Raw genomic sequence first — 7,129 nt, forward strand, 5'->3', positions numbered from 1 at the left:
TATTTTAAAGGAATAATGAACTCTTAGATTATCTTGATAGATTGTGTTGAAACATGGGATAAAGTCAAATGGTTGGGGTCATGTAGAACGGTTGGACTACATTGACCACCTGAGCTATCAACCCAATCACTAACCTTTTAAGTGCCCCGTGAATCTTGCCATTAAATGTGGCTAAACAGGTTTTTCAATTGACTGGCACAAGCAATATCAACAACATGAGTAAGTTTTGGTCACCCACAACAAACCTATCTAGACTTAAGTTGAAAAGAGGATCCTGTTGCTCTATAGAATTCTTATACAAGTTGTAGTCATTATCCATCTGATTGTATAATGCAGCTCTTTTAGGAGAGTTTCTCCAATCGTGGCAACAATGAACGTCATTTAAGACAGTACAGCAGAAATTTCATTATAATGTTCAGCTTCTAAACTAGTGATCCGCATGGTAAAGGCAGGCGAGTGGTTTGTCCCTAGCTAGTGAACATTTTGAACAACTTTCAGCAAGCCTTCCATAAGGCTTTTACAAGACAGGGTATCTATGGAACTAAATGTGCACAATAAAGGTCTAGATTTGACAAAAATTATGCCTGTTTTCGAATATTTTCCCCCTAGAAACAAATAACATCCAGGTAAAGTAAAATATATCAGAAATCGTGACTGTCATATGAAAACATCCCATGAAATTGAGACATTATAAATTACAATTGCCAAATGCTGCATGACACCTTAGTCAAACAAGTCGTAAGAACATCTGGGTAAACAATTTGAAGTTGAGCACCAGCTTCTCACAAGGACACAGGCCTTGCAAACCAAAAAAATTCCTAATGTGTGACAGTAACAAGCCAGGAATACTATTGGAATCCCCACAGAAGAAACATAACTTGCTATCCTAGAACTTCCTAGACACTGTCATCGAGAGACAATGTGGGTGAGATACTTTCACACATTTATAGCAGCACTCAAATCATCGCAGGATTATAACATGAGTTCCACATTCAGCTCCTGCAAAACTGTGTTTTCTAAACACTGACTGATAACCTGCGTATATTGTGTCCATAAGGAACATGCTAGTGTAAAATTTACAAGACAAACAATCTGCATATTAACCCTATCCAAAACCTCTCTTTCCAGCTTCCCAGACGGTTACAAAAAATAGTTACTCATCAAACTTTGTCATGCAGGAATAAAATGCTACACCCATAATACTTTGTTCATGCCAATAAGAGCACGGTTAATGATAAAGCTGTGTGAATTGAGAAACTTCAACATCATTTCTGATTACCAATTTTTCCAGCTTATGCTTCTGGTCAGCTGGATAACATGCTTTGTTGCAAATTATCCTCACCACAACAATATCAGCAATCTCTCAGCCTGTGCTACCAAGAAAACACAGAGCAATTCTCTAGTCTTATGTGCATCAAGACCATCAACATGCTTGCGTTGGAGCCTCAACCCCATGAGCAGCCATAGAAGACAAAAAAGATGTCCTTAACTAACTGACTTGAGTGGAAGAACTCTACACTCCTACAAAATCATCGTCTGTCTGCAGCAAAATTTGTCTCTGAAACCAGTGCACATAACTGGAGAAAATGACAGATGGCACCCAGAGATAATCATTGAAGCAGCCACATTGAGAAGCTTCTGCAAATCAGAATCTCCTGATCAAATATTGATAAACCCACAAGCCTTGTAGTTCTCTGGTTACCATTCTGTCTTTCAATCTTGACATCTAAACCTTGGAAGCTGGGCCCAAGGTGAAGAGGAGTGAAAACTCCACCCCTGATTGTTACAATATCACATCAGTGGTATTATGCTTTTAACTAGGCTACCAAAAAAATTATGAACAATATTCATGACTCTAGTAGCGATGCTTCTCAAACAGACTTGACCTGGCCCTGATCACTGCAGGAACTCGGGACATTGGATCTCACATGAACTGTACTGCCAACAGCCAGTATGAAAGTCAATGTTAACCTGTAACAATACAGTGCTACACTGGAGGAGGGAGATTGGGTTGCTGTGAGGGAGCACCCAATAAACTAGCTTGATGACCTTCAAGTGCAGCAAATTGAGCTTCTCTGTCCATCTCAATGATAAGCGGCACAGCAAGCACAAGGAATGTTGTGCCAGCAATCCATGCTGCCTTGCCAGTGCTCCATAGTAGCTTCTTGCTGAACCGGGCAGTATTAGAGGCTGCTCTCTTGGTCTTGTGAAAGACTACTGACTGCCTCACAGAATTGCTCATGCGAGCCAGAATGCCATCATTTCCTGGTGCAGTTATGGCTGGTGTGCTGCGCCGGCCTCGAGCATGGCTTCCAGGACGTTGAGCCATGGGTCCTGCTCTCAGATCTTCGCAGCTCCTGCTTCAACACCTGTATGAACTTGTGTTTGGTGAGGCAAACAAAAGACCAGCGCAATATCATGGAATATGATCATTGAAGTACATCAGTCAACAAAAGCGTGAAACTAAGACACAGGTGAAACCTGACTAAAGCATTCGCATTCTTGTACAAGTAATGAAAGCAATGGGAACAGTCCTATGATGAAACGGGAACAGTGCAAGCACTGTCCTCAGAGCAAAATGAGGGCGGTCAAAATGAAAATAGAAGCTCGCAGCCTTGTATACAACTCCTGAACAGAGAACGGACCAGACAGGTAAAAGAAGATGGTGAAAAGTGGCATAACCAAAAGTGCTTCCCAGGGTAAAACGAGAATGGAAATGGGAACAAAGCAGGCAGACTGGTATGACTTATTAGCATAACATGCACATCAGAAGATACAAACTACAGGTACAAAATCTAGCTCAAAAGGAACCCTAAAATTCAACGTAGAGAAAACTCTCTCTCTCTCTCTCTCTCTCTCTCTCTCTCTCTCTCTCTCTCTCTCTCTCTCTCTGAGAGCGCGTGCGCGCCCATGCAGAATCCCTAGATTCACCGCACATGGAACTTTCCATACAGAAGCCATCTTGTTAAGTACTGATGAAAAGGCAAGATAGCAACCAGATTGTTCCCATTGAAGTTAAACAAGAGCAAAAGCAGAAACAAACACATACAGGCTGCAACTGCAGACATGTGATCGACTACAGAGCAGGAACAGGGACAGAGAGAAATACCTGATGAGAGGAGCTGACGAAGAAGGCCTCCCTTCCTACCTCCCTGCCTCCCTCCCTGGAACCCTTAACACACGATATAGCCTGTAGGGCTTTTGGCAGCTCGCCTGCGGCTCTGCAAGGGTTCTGCGCGTCCGCCTGCCTGGAAAAAAGTTGTAGTAGTGATTTGGCAGACAACTCGTGGCTTGTTTTTTTCCACGCAGTTTTTTGGGTTTTAAATTTCGAGAGAGGTTTTAGCAAATGAATTTCAACATTTTCACCCAAAAAAAAAAACATTTAAGATTTAAAGAAGAACGTAAAAACCTTAAAAGTTTCAAACATTTCTAGGCCGGTCACACACGGGCGCACCGGACACCAACTCACCACCAAAAAACAAAGGGGCGTACTGCTGATGTGTGAACAAATTACTCGCTCCGCAAAACTCGCATGCCGGACCGACTTGGGCGGGCGAGATCCCCCCATCCAAGGTGGGAACCTACACCCAACAAGAAAGAAGACCATATCTTACTATTATATTATTTTAGCTATAGGTTCGGAAAACCTCGAACCTCCACAGGGCTTCCTGAACCTACCCCCTTTTCCAAACCTCTTTTCTTTATCTTACCATTATATTATTTTAGCTATCTTACTATTATATTAGTTTATGAAAATCCCAAATACATGTAACTTGGTTCTGAAATCCCTCCACAATTTTGCATTAAAGGTTTTTTCATATTTGCTACCAAGAATGTTTTCATGAATACTATATATGCAGGACAAAGAATAGGCACACCTGTGTGTTTGTGAAAGACCAAAATGTAATATAATATGAATTGTAAGAACTTCAAAGAAACCTTTTAATTTTATTAAAAAGAAGGTTTAAACCTTGCAACTTGACCAAATCTTCACTTTTAAAACGACAATTACCAAGTATTCGTCTTTTCAAAGATCAATTTTGAGTTAAAGGTATTTTGTATATGCTACAAAAATGTTTTCCATGAATACTCGGCACAACATAACCCCTAAATAGTGTTCATGAAAAACCAAGGTTTAATGTGAAATGAATTGTAAAAGTTCAAATAGTACATCAAAGTCTAAAACATTCCATAGAATGAGACCAAAACTTGTCTAAATGATAAGGGTGCATATGAATAGCCTTGTTAGCCCATAAAGGAATAGTTTTATATGTAAAAACGTTATTGAATTTATTATAATTCCAAAGTGTAAATATTGCAATATTCACAAGTATGGGAAATGGAACCAATGGAGTTAGAGCCTCATGTGTAATAGCTCTAGAATCAATCTAAGATATATTATAACTCTTCTTTAACGACAAGAATGTACTAAAAGGTTTTCTTCAATTAGTTGTAATTATAAAGGGTAACTATTGTAATTACAATTTCCAAATCAACACAAATGGAGTTTGATCCTAGTAAGGTGTAATAATTCAAGAATCAATCCAAGTATAACTCTTCTTAATCACAAGAACATACTAAAAGGTGCTAAGAGACATTTATTAGCTAGTGCAATGCATTTATTAGTTATAGGGCTTCATTCTCAAGGGGATGATTATTTCCCCTTGAGAGAGAAGGTGATAGAGATGTCTTTCCTTTTCAAACATGAGGCTACTTGTGTGTACATGAGTGGCTTCCACTAGCGGGTGATTTCTTAATATATATATCGACCAATGTTAGTGTTTACGTGTGTAAAGAACTTTAGAAGCAAAAGATCAATCAAATCAAAAAATACATGCATGGAGAAGAGCCCTCTCAATGCATGTGGGGAGATTGTACCTAATCTTGTGTGATACACTCTTCACCCCATTTATGAGCAACCACCCTTGTTGAAGAAAACATTGAAATTTTAGAACCCAAAATTATTATTGATTCTAACCAAATGACCACTATTATTTAGATTAGGAAATTTGAGAAAGTCATGAAGTGCTAGATGGAGCATGAATAATTAGCTTTGGCATAATAATTTGCATGCATGAAGTGTTAGATGTTTTTGTTGCATGCTTCTAAGGCTCAGCACTATTATTTTTGAGCCTAATGTATTGTATAGATTTTGAAAATTTATCTAGATATCAAGGAGAGGGTAAACATTTATAAAAAGAGAGTAAAGCATAGATGCAATATGTTATTTTGGGCATAAGATCAATGAAAAACTATAAATGCATGCACTAGGGAGAGCCCTCCCAATGCATGAGGAGTTGATTGCACCCAATTTGTGTCATGCTTTTCTTTGTACATTTGTCCCTCTATTTTCTATTGTGTTTGATTTCAATTCATTTTAGTCTATGAGTTTGTAGTCCATGGTAGATTATCAATAGCATTGGTATTAGAACATTGCGCAAGTTGGAGAACTTGTCAATATTAATTATGGTTCTATCGTGTGCATGAGACTCTTTTCTATCATCATCATCTCCATCCTCAAATCTCCATCTTCTTTCTTGTCTTTGTTTAGATCCTATAGTTGCTCCTTCAAGGACACATGTTCTCTTATTCTTCTCTACTAGCCCCCAAGGCTTCTTTTCTTTATCCTAGGGAGAGATGAAGAGCTTCTTCTACCCATAAGTTCTCCTTTCAAAGGCCTATTAGCAAAGATATATGAATTCTTATTTCTCCTTATTTCTCCCCAAGAAGTAGCCATGTTGCTACAGACTCAAAGAGGGGGAGGGGGGAGAGAGTGTGTGATTGAGTGAGTTAAGATTTTGCATAGAATCCACTTTAGGGTGTAGTTGGTACCAATGGAAAGAAACCACTAAGATTAGAAGAGTTACTATGTAAGTTAGTGACCCTAAGTAGTCTTATGTTTGGGCTTTTTGGATTCTTGTACTAGGCTCCTTCAATTATTGTGATTGCTATTAGTACTTTATCTCGTGTACCTCCAAACTCCAAGTTGCTTGGTTATTCCTTTGTTTGGTGATACGTGGTATGTAATGGTGTTAGCTAGTTGAACTTGTAGCTTTCTAACATGAACTTGAGCTTGGTTTCTAACTTGTAGGATTCTTAATATTCTTATCTTCATTTTCTATTTCCTTGTGTTTCTTCATGCCACCCATTAGAAAACTCCCCTAGTTGTGCACAAGATTCAATCTTTGTTTGTAATGTAACTTCATTAACTATAGATAAAACAATGTTTATTCTAACTTGTGTATGTACTTCCTTTCTTGTGAGGCTTGGGTGCTCAAAAGCAAAAATATGAAATTATAACAAACAATTGCTTTTTGAAAATGATAAGTATTAGGCAAAATGATAAATATAGGAATACTTGTAACTTTCAAATGGCACATTCTATTTTAGTTGTCATATGTCAATTTTCTATAAGAAGAAGCTTCTAAACTTTTTACTCTATAAATATCTCAACTAGTTGGGAAATTGATGTAGCTAAAAACTCAAGAGCTTTTGATGTGAACAAAAATTTCATGGGAGTAGCTTTCTAAAATATTAATATTTCAAATTTAGTCAAGAATAGTAACATTTTGAACTTAGGAACCACCAAATTTAGATTCAAGGGAGCTTTGATATAAAGATTCATTAGTCCATGGTTTTATACTTTGATTATGAGCATTTGGAAGGATTTAGAGAAACTCCATATATCGAAAGTAGTTCTATGTGCATAATGTTATATTGTCATCGCAAATATTTTAAGAAAGTTTCTAGTCTGGTCTTAGAGATGTATCTTTCTTAGAAAACATATCCCTTTACTACAAGAGTTGCAATCACCCAACCTATCTTTGAAGTAGATATTATACAAAACCATGATAAAACCATTGCTCTATACCATCTAAACTCATATGCGCTCTCAACCACAATCATACAACATTATGTTACTATACATGTGAAAGGCAAGATAAAGAGGAAAATGGGCAGTCCATGCCCTTGGAGCATGCATGTATTTATGCTTCTTTTTATTTGTTTTCGCTGTCTTTATCACCAAAAAATATGTGCACTTGCGCTAGTGCATGACTTGTTTGTGTCTTTGTATCTCCCTCATCATTTGAGAGTAGCTAGAGCTATTTATTTTAGTAGCTTTTTCCTT

The 7,129-nt window shown here is 37.9% G+C and overlaps 1 pseudogene across 1 annotated transcript; it reads right to left on the bottom strand.

Annotated features, from left to right (window-relative positions):
* Positions 1-1,642: 1,642 nt before the first annotated feature.
* LOC148019886 (mitochondrial import receptor subunit TOM9-2 pseudogene) lies at positions 1,643-3,267 on the bottom strand (annotated as a pseudogene). Its single transcript, XR_015694884.1, has 2 exons — positions 3,110-3,267; positions 1,643-2,369 (listed from the first exon to the last, which is right to left on the bottom strand). The product of XR_015694884.1 is annotated as a mitochondrial import receptor subunit TOM9-2 pseudogene (transcript).
* Positions 3,268-7,129: the final 3,862 nt, after the last annotated feature.

The sequence above is a fragment of the Lygodium microphyllum genome, chromosome 19 (genome assembly GCF_053477565.2).
Source record: "Lygodium microphyllum isolate KBCC chromosome 19, Lygodium_microphyllum_v1.1.10, whole genome shotgun sequence".
Taxonomy (NCBI): domain Eukaryota; kingdom Viridiplantae; phylum Streptophyta; class Polypodiopsida; order Schizaeales; family Lygodiaceae; genus Lygodium; species Lygodium microphyllum.